The sequence below is a fragment of the Callithrix jacchus genome, chromosome 2 (assembly GCF_049354715.1).
Source record: "Callithrix jacchus isolate 240 chromosome 2, calJac240_pri, whole genome shotgun sequence".
NCBI lineage: Eukaryota > Metazoa > Chordata > Mammalia > Primates > Cebidae > Callithrix > Callithrix jacchus.
In genome coordinates this window covers 163,828,959-163,842,459 of record NC_133503.1, presented here as the reverse complement: position 1 = coordinate 163,842,459, position 13,501 = coordinate 163,828,959, and the positions used below count along the sequence as shown (strand labels likewise).

Sequence of the window (13,501 nt, the reverse complement as noted above, 5' to 3'; positions counted from 1 at the left end):
TTCTTTTGCCAACAGGAAATAGTTGTTCTCAGAAAGTTTATTTTCTAATTGCTCAGCGAGGGTGTGGGTTGGATGGGGAGAAGCAGGAGGGAGTGAGAACTAGAACCATGGGCAGAGCTCACTTGCTTCATCACCTCCTCCCACTGTCTTCAAAGCTCTAAGAGCACAATTAGACTTATTGTAATTACACTGCCATTATTGACAGCTGGATGAGATTTTTTTTAAACAGACAGTGACTGAAAGAACATTAATAAATCAAAATCATTACCACTGTTTTTCCCACAATAGAAAGGATCAGAAAATAACCACAGAAGATCATTTTAAAGGTAAAAAAAGAAAAGCAGTTAAGAGCAATTGCAAAAAAGCATGCTATGTATACTAAATGTATGAGCCCAAGTATTATAGGGTTGGGTGGAAGAATATAAAAGCATTTTGATTCTACATTAAATTAATAACTAGTTTATCTCAAGATGTCCTCTGAATTCAGCTGATGACCCGTTTACTGACTACTTAAGTACCTACTGGGAATTAGTAGCTAGGACATTCACGGCAAATTGGTAACTCTGCTGTTGGAGTCTTAATTTGTTCCTCCTGTGCAAGTCTTACTCTGTGAAACAGGGACCCAGTGCTTCTCATATGTGCAAGCAGGCCTAAACTCTGGTTTGCTTAGAAAGCATACCCTGCTCTCAGGACTAGGAGAACCATGGGCCTCCTAGGTAACATTATTTCACACAGACTCGGGGCATGGAATGCATCTCAGGTTTGGGCCCCAAGAGAGAAAATCACATCCTCTTTGTAAGAATGACCCATCTCTGGAAGCATCAGAGAATGCTGAAGAGCAATGTCACTCTGGGAGGGTCCTATCATCACAGGGAGCAAAAACACAATTTCTCCTTTCAACACAAAAACCAGTTAAAAGAATGACTTTGGGAAGACTTGTCACAAAGTTAATTTTTTGAAAAATATAACAGGGGAAATTCAGAGAGCATTAATTTCTACCTTATCTTTTCAAGTCAACACTGCTGAGCAATCTCTTAGATGGGGTGGAGGGGGGAGTGAAGTGCCTTTACAGAAAAGTAATAGTAAAATGAAAGCTTTGGTGAAGAACTTGGTGATGCAGAAATCAAACTACTGAGAACAGCTAGGTGTGGTGGCTCCAGCCTGTAATCCCAGCACTTTGGGAGGCCAAGTAAGGCAGATCACTTGAGCCCAGGAGTTCAAGACCAGCCTGGGCAACATGGTAAAAACCTGCCTCTACAAAAACTTTTTTAAAAAAAATTAGCTGGATGTAGTTGCATGCACCTGTAGTCTGAGCTACTTGGGAGGCTGAAGTGGGAGGATCACCTGAGCCCAGAGGGTCAAGGCTGCAGTGAACCTTGATTGCACCAACCAACACACTCCAGCCTTGGGTATAGAATGAGACCCTATCTCCCCTGCTGCCACCCCCAAGACAAAACGAAAAACAGAATAGAATGGAAAATTGTTTTCAAAGTGAAATAGAAAGATCAGAAGAGGTAAAAACATACATAGGAACATACAAACTTTAACTTACTTCTTGATAGGCCAATGTTTCAACTCCCTGAATTTCATAGGAGACCTTTTAAATTTCTGATCTTGATGGTTCCAATAACTTTAACCATTCATAATACCATATATGAATGTTAAATGTGTGGAAAAAATAGTATTTAAAAATCCCTGTGAGTAAAATCCCTGGTTACTTCTATTTCATTTTATATGGACCTAAGTTGAGGTACATGTTAAATCTAGTACAATCTCAGATGAGAAGCAGGAGCTACAGTGAGAAGACTTTATTCCTTTTACATCATTACTACATGGCTGTATGGCAGATATGACCTCTTTCATATTCGTCTGGAACTCAAGTGTGGCAAATACTTGATGGTAAGGTGTAATTGCTAAAATAGCATTATTTTTAATCCTGAGGAGACCATTTTCTAGGTCTAGTATTTGGAAGAAAACACATTCTGCTGATACCACCTTGAGATCATTATTCAGTAAGGAGTTACTTTTTTCCTCTATCCTTAGGAAAATGGTCTAAAATAGAAAGTTGTTTATTTTTATTATTTAAAACTGTATGAGTGTGGTTTAATACATGTGCATATAACATAGCTCTCTCCATCAAGAAGGCCTAGAAGCAATAATAGCCCAGTAGCAACAAGCACACCTAGCACCCAGATCTTGGTTTCCATATATCATTTCTCTAATAAAAATGGCTTTTGAAGAAATAGGTGATTCTAGGAGCACAAGAAATATAAGATGGGCCTCTTGCAGTAGCAAAAAGTAAGAAAGTGCTCAATGAAAAACAAAAAGAATAGAAAGACACCAAAGGGGTATAGCAGCAAACCTGAAAGAGCTCCCAATGGCTATAGCTGAAACAATGTGAGCATAAAAATAAACATGGTATTGTATTACCAAAATATAAAACACACTTAAGAACATATTGATATTAACAAATTATTATATAAATGGGAGAGAAGAGACAAATCTTTTCTCCAGAAGAATTGCAAAAGATATTAATACCTCTTCAACTGTTTATACTCAACACTTCTAACATCAAATATGTGGGGTGTTTCCTTACACTACCCAATTCTGTAACTTTTCAGATATTAGCTGAGTGCCCAACAATTCGGACCATAACTACCCGGAGTTAGCATAGACCCCACAGGTTAAGGGTTCAGTCTTACAAGACTACTCCCCATTTCAGACCCTGATGGTAAGTCCAGGCAGCCAGTACTTCTGATCAACCAGCTATAAAGTCAAGAGATTTCTACAATCCCCTCTCAGTAACAGCTTACAGGATTCAATAAGGCATTTTACTTGCTATTATTGGTTTATATGAAGGATACAACTAAGGAATGGTCCAAAAGAAGAGATATATAGGGCAAGGTTTGGGGGCAGGAGCATAGAGCTTCTGTGTTCTATGCACGTATGACACTCTCCCAGAACTCTGATGTGTTCAGCAACCCAGAAGCACTTAGAACCCTGTTGTTCAGGCATTTTTATGGATGTTTCATTACAAAGGCATAATTAAGTCATTCGCCATTGGTGACTGGACTCAATCTCCAGACCCTCTCTTCTTCCTAGACATTGTGTGAGTGGCTGAACTTTCCAACCCTCTAATCATGTCTTGATCTGTCTGGCAAACAGCTTCATACTGAAGCTATTTAAGGGCCCACTGAGAGTCACATTAGCATAAATTCAGATATGGTTGAAAGGGGCTTATTATGAACAATAAAAATGCTCCTATTGCCCTTTCACTCAGGAAATTCCAAGCATTATAGAAGCTCAGTGTCAGGAACTGGGGTGGAGTGGGGGGGACAAAGACAAAATATATTTCTTATCACGGTTTCCCTCCAAGAGGTAGAGTTTAATCTCCCTCCAGACCCTTGAGGGTTGGCTAAAAGTACTAAATTGCTTCCACAGAGAACAAAGTAGAGAAGAAAAAATAGTAATTTTACATAGTGAACAAACCTGGTAAGTACTACTTTCACCAAGTGCTAAAAATTATCATCACCAGGGATGCAATGTGGATATACAATAACCACTGTTATGAGAAGGGCACTCTACTTCTATGACACTCTTTCTAAAAACATCAGACAAATCAAGATTGGGGGATGTTCTACAGGACATCCAGTTAATACTTCAAGACTAAAAAAAATATGAAAGACTCAGAAACTGGCACAGATCAGAGAAGGCTAGGGAGCTATGACAGATGGATGCTGAAACAGAAAGTGGGCCTGAACAGAAAAACAGATGAAATCCAAACAGAGTATGGGGTTAGCAGTAATGTGCCAATGTGTCTTCGTTTTGACAAATACTTCATGTTGTAAGATTGTAACAATGGGGGAAACTGGGTGAGGGGCATATGGAAACTCTATACTATCTCTGCAGCTTTTCTATGAATCTAGAATAATTTAAATTTTTACAACAAAAAATTTATTTAAAAAACTCAGTATGTAGCCTGTTCCTGTGTTTTTGTTTTGTTTTGTTTTTCATCAAAATGAAAACACAATAGTTCTCAGATTTCCCTCGATAAGGAGCTCTCCTAGTAACTCTAAGCCTGTTGCTAAAAAGCGTTGCAAAATCGGACTCAGAAAACAAGTAAATTTGAGAGAGTCAAATGAATTTGTGCTTTGTTTTCAACAATGAGTTACTTTCTTATAGTAACTAAACTTTATTTCTTTGCAGAACCAACATTTACCAGCACAGGGTATGCTAGCATAACAAAGTCATAAGTTAGTTTCTGAATAAATAAAATAAATCTAAGAACTGCATGTGTGACATTTTTGTTTTTACTCCCAATGAAAAAACTTTACTATCCAATTCATTATGTTGATAAGCCTATATTGATGCTAGACAAATTAGATTTCTGATAGAGCTTTGGAAAAAAAAAAATCATACACAGCCATTAGGACTTTTTAAAACAATATTCTTTGATCATATTATTACAGTTTGAGAAAATTAGAAATACAGACTGGACCTTTATTCTATGACAAATGATGTACCATTTCTATTTTTTAATATCCTTATTTTTCTTGTTATGATTTACTTTGTTCATACTGAACATCTTTTAACAAACTCAATTATATAAAGATAGTCCTCATCCCCTAAAAAGTACTTGCATAATGTATAACAGGCTCTCCTTTACAAAAAAGAAAAATACTGTACAATGAAGAAAAGCTAAACGTATCACCTGAAGTTACAGGTCAGAAAAAAAATCTGGACGAAGTCTCTTTCCCAGCTTCCAGAAAGAGGTAATCAAATCTCCATAGAAGATGCTTCTTATTTTAAAATGTACATTACGTTGAACTTATTGCACTATTTTTCTTTCTTATTGTTCCTAATCTGTTGCATGGTGCTAATTAATTTCGTTAAGAAGCAGACAGCAAGCTTAGAGATGTCCTATGTACAATTTCTAAAAATACAGTCAGATCCTTCAGGACTAAAGTTGCAAAGCTTTCAAATGTGCTTATAAATAAACAATTCAACCTGAAAGCCATGGTTTATAAAAATTAAGTTTCCTGAAAGCTACATTATTACAAGCAGAAGTTACATTCAGGATGGAATTATATTAGCAGATAGTTTCTAAGTGTTAGAGTAATAAGTTTGTTTTCATAAAATTATGGCAGTAAAAAAATAAGAAAAAATTTGCCTTTTAAGACAGCCATTTCCATAATATTTATGGATTAATTTTTGAGGGTCTGGTTATTTAGATCTGTTCTAGGCTATAATTATAATCCAGAAATATGCCAAACAGATAGTGAATGGCTAAAACATGTACATGAGTCAAAGTTTACGAGGAGTCTTTGTCAGGACTTCATGCAGAATATATTTACTCTTTATGCACAAATGTAAAAAGATTGATTACCTAATTTTCTATTCAGAACTATATTTTGAAATTGGTACTTACATAGCTAAATTTAGATAATCTGAAAAAATTCATAGATGGAATATCTTATTCTCTAATAACTCTCTATAAATGAAGTATTAGGACAAATATTCCAATGACATACTTGAGTTATCAAATAGTAATATGGATAGTGTTGAATTTATTGGAAACAAAGTTAAAAACTTTGCCTTTTACTTAAAATAATTCCACTACATTGGCTAAGAGGGGAGAGAGAAAGGTAAATGTAAAATACTGATGATTTTGCCTGGTATTTAGTTTAGACAGAAGAGGTCCTGAAACAGAGAGGATAAAATGGGAGATGGAAAACTCATGTTCACTCAGTCCCAATCCCATACTGCTTTCATAAAGTGAATTTATCAAGATAACTCTAGGGTTTAAAGATATATATCACATATCATATGACCCCCAAATAAAAGCCAACTGCTATATCTGGATATTAACAACAACCATAATCATCTGTTCCAGTGCTGACACCTATCCCAGCTGCTAGGATGATTGAGTGCTGCAAGTTCTTCAACAATGGCCCACCACATGCATCAGACCAGTACGGAATACACACAAGCCAGAAGTGGTCAATGTATTATTTTCTCAAGTAATAAAAGCACTTAAGGTTCTCTTCTTACTCTGAGTATAAATTTAGTTGTATTCCTCAAGCTTTGACATAAGGTCCTTATTTTTATTCGTTTCTAGATAATTTATAATTTATTTTTCTTTTATGATCCAATGCCCTTTGGAAGAAGAACATATGATAGCTTTTACGTGTTTTGCAAATTTTGACATGGAAGTAAAATATACTCAGAAGCAAAATTGGAATGCAATTTTCAGCACAGGCCTGACCTTCAGAAGCAAATCTTCACTAAAATAACTCTCCACATTTCAAAGCCTTTAGATTACCACAGGCTAAATTATTAAGTGTAGATTATTTCTAGGTCTCATACGTGTTAGAAGCTTGAACCAGGTAGATAAATGCTGAAGTTTTACCATCTCTCAAGTATCGATTTTTTTCTAAGTATTCAAAAGTCCCCATTACATTGCAGCATCTTTAGAAATGTGTAAATCCACAGCTTAGAGGTAAAATTTTAAGCCTTGGGTTCTGTTAGGGGTTTACTGAATTCAAGAACTTAATTTCAGAGATCAGATCTGCACTTCATGATAAATTAGACTTGCTACATGTGGCTATATGAATCTGAATTAAACAAAATTACAAATTGAGTTTGTCAGTTATACTAGCCACATTCAAAGTACTCAAAAGCCACATGTGGCTAATGGCTCCCACATTGTACAAGTACATATAAAATGTCTCCATCATCATGGAGAGTTTTCTGGATTTACTATAGTGGACCAACAGAGAGAAAGTAATCTGTACAAAGTCACAATTTGTTAGTAACAAAGCTAAAATTAGAATTCAAGTCTTTAAAATTCTATGCTTCTTGCTTTCTACTAACCACATTGTCTGAACCACCACACAAAGAAAGTAAAAGATCTGAATACAATAACTAACAAACTCAATCTTATATAAAATTATCTTATTTTCATGTAAAGTTTAGAAAAAAAACAAGTTATCTGGCCACCAAGAAAACCCAATAAATTCCAAAAAAGTAATGTAAAAAATAACTCCTTGAAACCTTTGAAATTTGAAGAAAAAACATTTATAAAAAATGATTGGGCCAAAAAAGAAATAAAAACTGGCCGGGCGTGGTGGCTCACGCCTATAATGCCAGCACTTTGGGAGGCCCAGGCGGGTGGATCATGAGGTCAAGAGATCGAGATCATCCTGGTCGACAAGGTGAAACCCCATCTCTACTAAAAATACAAAAATTAGCTGCGTGCCTGTAGTCCCAGATACTCGGGAGGCTGAGGCAGAAGAATTACTTGAACCCAGAAGGTGGAGGTTGCGGTGAGCCGAGATCGTGCCATTGCACTCCAGTCTGGGTAACAACAGTGAAACTCCGTCTCAAAAAAAGAAATAAAAACTGAAATTACAAACTACCTAGAAATTAATGAAAATAAGAACTTTGTCAAAGATTATGACATGCAATTAAAATTGTATTCGGAAAAACGCAGAGCCTTAAATTCTTTTATAATAAGGACTGCAGATAAACATTTGAATTTATAAATCTAGAACCCGTACAAGATTAAAAAGTGAGTAGACATAAAGAAAATTAGCAAGGCTAAACATTTACAGCATTTGGATAAAGAGTAGATATAATAACAGTCTGAGGAAATTAAAGGTATGCAAGAATATGACATGTTTTGGGTTGAATCAATTTAAAATCCCAAAGAAATAGATGCGTTTTGGAAAATGCAAATTAATAAAATTGCCACAAGAAGTCAGAAAATTTGAGACCAAAAGGCATAAGAATATCTTACAAATTGTTAAAAATTGACTATTTGTATTAAAAGACCAACTGATTCAACATCAATTTAAATAATGACATTGATAAATTAAGGATGAAGAACTGTGATTAAACAGATGGAAACACACTGACTAAATTCAACTGTCATTCAGTTTAAAAACTATAAGCAAAAGGACCAAAGGCAAACTTTTAGAACAGTATAAAGGACATTTTTTAGAAGCACAAACATAATATTAAGTTAAAACTCTAAATGAATTCATAGAAATCAAGGTCCTCAATCACTACTATTTACCTTGTTTTAATGATTAAATTAAAAATATTTTCAGATAAGGTAACTGTGTAGAGTATCTAAGAATATTTTTAAAATTATTATAGCTAATAAGAAAATTTAGTAAAATGAATAGATATAAGAAATAAATAGAAACCAGCAATTTTCCTTTGTATTAGCAACAGCCATCTGGAAACTGAAATTGACTATTCAGCTCAAAATATTGATAAGAACTATAAAATAATGTAACAAACGTAAGGAAGGGAAAATGAGACCTGGATAGTAAAATATACCATGTTCCTGGACAAGATAATTTAACTAACGCAAACTCATTTAGTTCTTCCCAAACCAACATATTTCATGTGTAGTATACTGCAGTGACCTTTTAGCATTGTCTCCCACATCTTATTAACTTCATCATAGATATAAAAATATTCTCTGTACAGAAAAAAACTGTATTGAGTTTGCTCACTGATCTACCCTTTATTGTTAATACAACACCTAATGCAAAAAGAAAAACAATGTTAACAAATTTTGTTGAATAAAAGCTATGCCATGGATCACATTTTACAAATAAAGAGCTGAGGTCTAGAAAGGTAAAATGACTGCAGAGACACAACTGCTGCTTTTTTTTTTTTCCTTCAACTTTATTTTAAGTACCGGGATACATGTGCAGGATGTACAGGTTTCTTACATAGGTAAATGTGTGCCATGTTGTTTTGCTGCACAGATCATCCTATCACTAGGTATTTAGCCCAGAGTCTATTAGCTATTCTTCCTGATGCTCTCACTCTCCCCATACCCCAGCAGGTCCTTGGTATGTATTGTTCCCTGATGTGTCAATGTGTTCTCATTGTTCAGCTCCCACTTACAAGTGAGAACATGCAGTGTTTGGTTTCTTGTTCCCACATTAGTTTGCTGAGGATAATGGCTTCCAACTCAAATCAGGTCCCTACAAAGAACATGATCTTGTTTCTTTTTATGGCTGCATAGTATTGCATGGTGTATATGTAACACATTTTCTTTATCCAGTCTATCACTGGTGGGTCTTTAGGTTGATTCCATGTCTTTGCTATTGTGAACAGTGCAGCAAAGAACATAACAAACACATGTTACTTTATTACAGAATGATTTATATTCATGGGTATATACCCAGTAATAGGATTGCTTGGTCCAATGGTATTTCTGCCTCTAGGTCTTTGAGGAATTGCACTGTATTCCACGATGATTGAACTAATTTACACTCCCATCAACAGTGTAAAAATGTTCCTTTTTCTCTGCAACCTTGCCAACATCTGTTGTTTTTTGACTTTTTAGTTACAGTCATTCTGAGTAGCGTGAGATGATATCTCATTAGGGTTTAGATTTGCATTTGCATTTCTCTAATGATCAGTGATGTTGACCTTTTTTTTTTAAATAGGGTCTCACTCTGTTGCCCAGGTTGGAGTACAGTGGTGCAACCTCAGCTAACTGCAACCTCCACCTCCCAGGTTCAAGCAATTCTCCTGCCTTAGCCTCCCAAGCAGCTGGGATAGGCACATGCCACCATGACCTGCTAATTTTTGAATTTTTGTAAAGATGGGGTTTCAGCGTGTTGGCCAGGCTGGTCTCCAACTCCTGACCTGAACTAATCCGCCTGCCTCAGCCTCCCAAATTGCTGGGATTATAGGTGTGAGTCACTGTGCCTGGAGCTTTTTTTCATGTTTGTTGGCCACATTTATGTCTTCTTTTGAGAAGTGTCTGTTCATGTCCTTTGCCCACTTTTTAATGGGGTTGTTTTTTTCTTGTAAATAAAAATAAAGTTCCTCACAGACTCTGGATATTAGTCATTTGTCAGATGGATAGATTGCAAATATTTTCTCCCATTCTGTAGGTTCACGCTGATGACAGTTTCTTTTGGACACAGCTGCTTCTAAGTGTATTTGAAAAAAATTACAGAAGGTTCTTTGTATTGGAATGTTGTTTTTCAAAGGCAAACTTTCCCCCGTGTGGAAAGAGCATCCCTACGAAACTATAGACAGAAGAGATAGGTTCTAATATTGGCTTAGCTATTAACTAGCGTTTTGTAGCCTGAGCTGAGTCACTTCGTTTCTCTGGATTCAGGTTTTCCACTAATAACATTAGGGTGCTGTACAGCTGAATGATATTAAAGAATTAGATCCTTAATTCCTTATTGTTAGATGGGATAACAGAATTGCAGTTTATGAAAGGAATCATTATATAATGAAATTTGAAAATAATCTTTCAGATAATGCCGAAATGTTTATGGATGGAATATGTGCAGCATTTGCTTCACAATAATATGAGGAGAAGGGAAATTAAATACAGATGAAACAAGACTGACCATAAGTGGATAACTGTCTAAGCTGGATGTATGCATTTACTTTCTATTTTTATAGAGAGTATATTTAAACATTTTCTCAAAAGTGTTGATCAAGATGATCTCTAAACCAAAAGAAGAGAGAAGTAAAGATTTCACCAACTGGGAATACAAAATTCAGTCATTTAATAAAATTTAGTCTTCAGGATTCATTAGCCTTTAGCTACAGGGTCACTAGCAGTTGTCATTAGCCCTTTGGTTTCATTCCCTGCTAAGTCATATCAGCAACACTATAATTTATCATATTACTAATAATGGGTTTCTAGGAGGCCTCATCTATCATTTTTAATGTTTCTTCTCCTCCTTTTAAGTGAGCTGTTTAATGAGAAGAGGCTGCTGTAGTCATACAAATGCATCATTAGAAAAAAGGATATTTATAGCAAATATCAAACTCATTGCTCATGAGAGAGACAGAGAACAACTGATTGAAAGACAACCAAAATCCCACTCTATGCAAAGAAGTCTGCCTTTCAACACCAAAGTAGATGGAAAATATTTTACCAAATTCTTACAAGAGTGTCTGGTAGGCAGTGTAGCAGCATGGTTTGGAATTAGATATCTAGCTCACCCTTCTTTTAGTCTCTATGTTGAACATATCCAAGCTCTAGTGAAGAGTCAAAATCTTAAGTAGCTGTTCAAAACACATCATATGAAACACAGCAAGAAGAGAAATATTTCCTTTCCTCCAGATAAAAAAGACTCAAATAGCAATCAAAAGGCAAAATCTCTCTAAGAGTGTTGAAGATGGAGAACGTCTTTCACATTCTCATGTCCCTTTGCTTCTGTAAAAGTTAACACGTTTGAGGGCCTAGGCTGGGTGGGACAGCTTGCTAATGAATTTGCTTTGGTTCTTTCTGATCTTAATCTTTTTAAAATTTCTCTTCAGTATTCCTCTCTTTGCAATGATTCTCATATTTCTACAGTTGCGCCTCAATGTTTCCTGTTCAACAAGTATTGCAAGCCAATTTTACAAATGTACTTTGTAGAGGGCCTAAAATTTTCCAAAAAATTATTTGATTCATAGAGTACAAAAAACAAAAGGGTAAATAAAATGGATAAAGTACCTCATATATGACATTTAGGCTAATTATAAGTGACTGGGCAGTGGAGACTTTAGAATTTGGGTGAGAGCTTAAAGGAAACAGAATGCAAAAGAACCGACATGCAAATAGTCCACTTAGTGCCTTTCAAAATCCCACCATGAACAAGAGTCATATATACCCAGCATATATCCTTGAAACTGCAACAGACTTCACCTGATAATCATTTCTGCATAAGGCTTACAGAATGCTAGACAGATTTTTATGTATTTTGCAGTTTGTTCTGCTTCCATTCTGAAAGGCAGTTAAATACCCCCAAAAGTACCTGTGGCAGAATGTGAAGCACATAAGAGCAAAGAAGACTGTGATTCCACTTCTCTTTTCATCACTTGCAACAGATGTGAACTTAAATATTAACTCCCTTGGCCTGAGTCTCTTCATCTATAATAACAGGAATATTTATATTTAACTCAGTGTTCTGTGAGGATAAAATGGCAATAAATATTCAGAACCTGGCCAGTGGCATGTGCTTAATAATGTTAATTCCCTCCTTGCGAAAACAGATTTAGAATTTAGCTGTGGCTTTTAAACCTTTATCTTAGCTTTTAATCATGAACAGGATCTCTCAAGTAAGACAAACTTTCTTTACAAAATGAACATATCAAATACGCCAATCTCTAAATATACCTTTAGTCTGAAAAATATCGGGTGTAAATAAGGAAACTAAACATTAGCTTTCAACAACATGTTTTGCAGATAGTCATAGATAAAAGTATTTTTGGATAATCAAATATAGCACCCAAGAAAAGTATAATAAATAACTTACATTTCTAATAACATCCCCAATTCATGAATCACCAATAAAAAGTCAGCTTTCTAAAAAAAAGGTGTGCCCATTTGTTAAATCACTGTATAAGAGGAAATAGTATTTTGCTCTTAGAAATTCTGAAGGCGGGCCGGGCGCGGTGGCTCACGCCTGTAATCCCAGCACTTTGGAAGGCCGAGGCGGGTGGATCACGAGGTCAAGAGATCGAGACCATACTGGTCAGCATGGTGAAACCCCGTCTCTACTAAAAATACAAAAACTTAGCTAGGCACTGTGGCGCGTGCCTGTAGTCCCAGCTACTCAGGAGGCTGAGGCAGGAGAATTGCCTGAACCCAGGAGGCGGAGGTTGCGGTGAGCCGAGATCGCGCCATTGCACTCCAGCCTGGGTAAACAAGAGCGAAACTCCGTCTCAAAAAAAAAAAAAAAAAAAAAAAAGAAATTCTGAAGGCATTGAATGCATTTTTAATCAGCAGAGGAAGTAAAAGTCCAACCCAATGGGTCGTATTTTTATTCCCAGGTAGGGCAAACAGGGTTTGGCTGGGTTCTTCCACAGTCCTCTGTGGAAAGTGGAAAACAGAACAGGTTGGGGGGAACTACCTAGAGGTACTGGAACCATAAATGGAAAACACCCTTATATGCACGAAGGCTTAACTGAATATGAGCTTATATGGGCAAATATGTTGGAAAAATATCAAAGAGTTTTTTCCTCATTTTTAAAGATTACTTAAAAAGAGAGATGACTATTTAGAGTAGAAATAATAGTAAAGCAGTATAAGATGTATATCACATGCAGAATTAAATATGCTAAATAGGGAGGATTAATGGCAACAAGAAAAAGGCAGGCTGATGAGCAAAAGTGGTGGTAACCAGATGTTAGATGAGATCTTACTGTCTCACTTTTGGCTGACAGAAGAGGTGGGGGATACCAGCATGTAGTGTAGAAGCTCAGAAGTAGAAGTGACAAAGGAAATAGTCAAAAGCACATTCCAAGGCTCTTGGGACCCTCTGCAGGACCAAGAAATACATATGGGAATAGCACAGAGTTTCACATGAAGGATTTATTTAAGGAAAAGTGTCCTACCTACCACCACATTTCTCAGCAACCAAGGAAGTGGTAATGCTGTGTCTGCCCATCACTCCATTGACAACCCAGGGCCTGAAAGACTCCCTGCAGATAGGGAGTGCTGCCTGACTCCTACCTG

The 13,501-nt window shown here is 36.2% G+C and overlaps 1 protein-coding gene across 9 annotated transcripts in view; it reads right to left on the bottom strand.

Annotated features, from left to right (window-relative positions):
- OXCT1 (3-oxoacid CoA-transferase 1) overlaps window positions 1-13,501 on the bottom strand; it is a 142,776-nt gene that overhangs the window by 36,124 nt on the left and 93,151 nt on the right. For 4 of the 9 annotated variants that reach the window (XR_013532663.1, XR_013532666.1, XR_013532664.1 and 1 more), the window contains exon 14: window positions 11,799-11,914. The exons of the other annotated variants lie outside the window; for them this stretch is intronic. The gene's annotated coding sequence lies outside the window, so the exon portion shown is untranslated. The remainder of the gene's footprint in view (window positions 1-11,798; window positions 11,915-13,501) is intronic. 9 annotated transcript variants of the gene reach the window in all.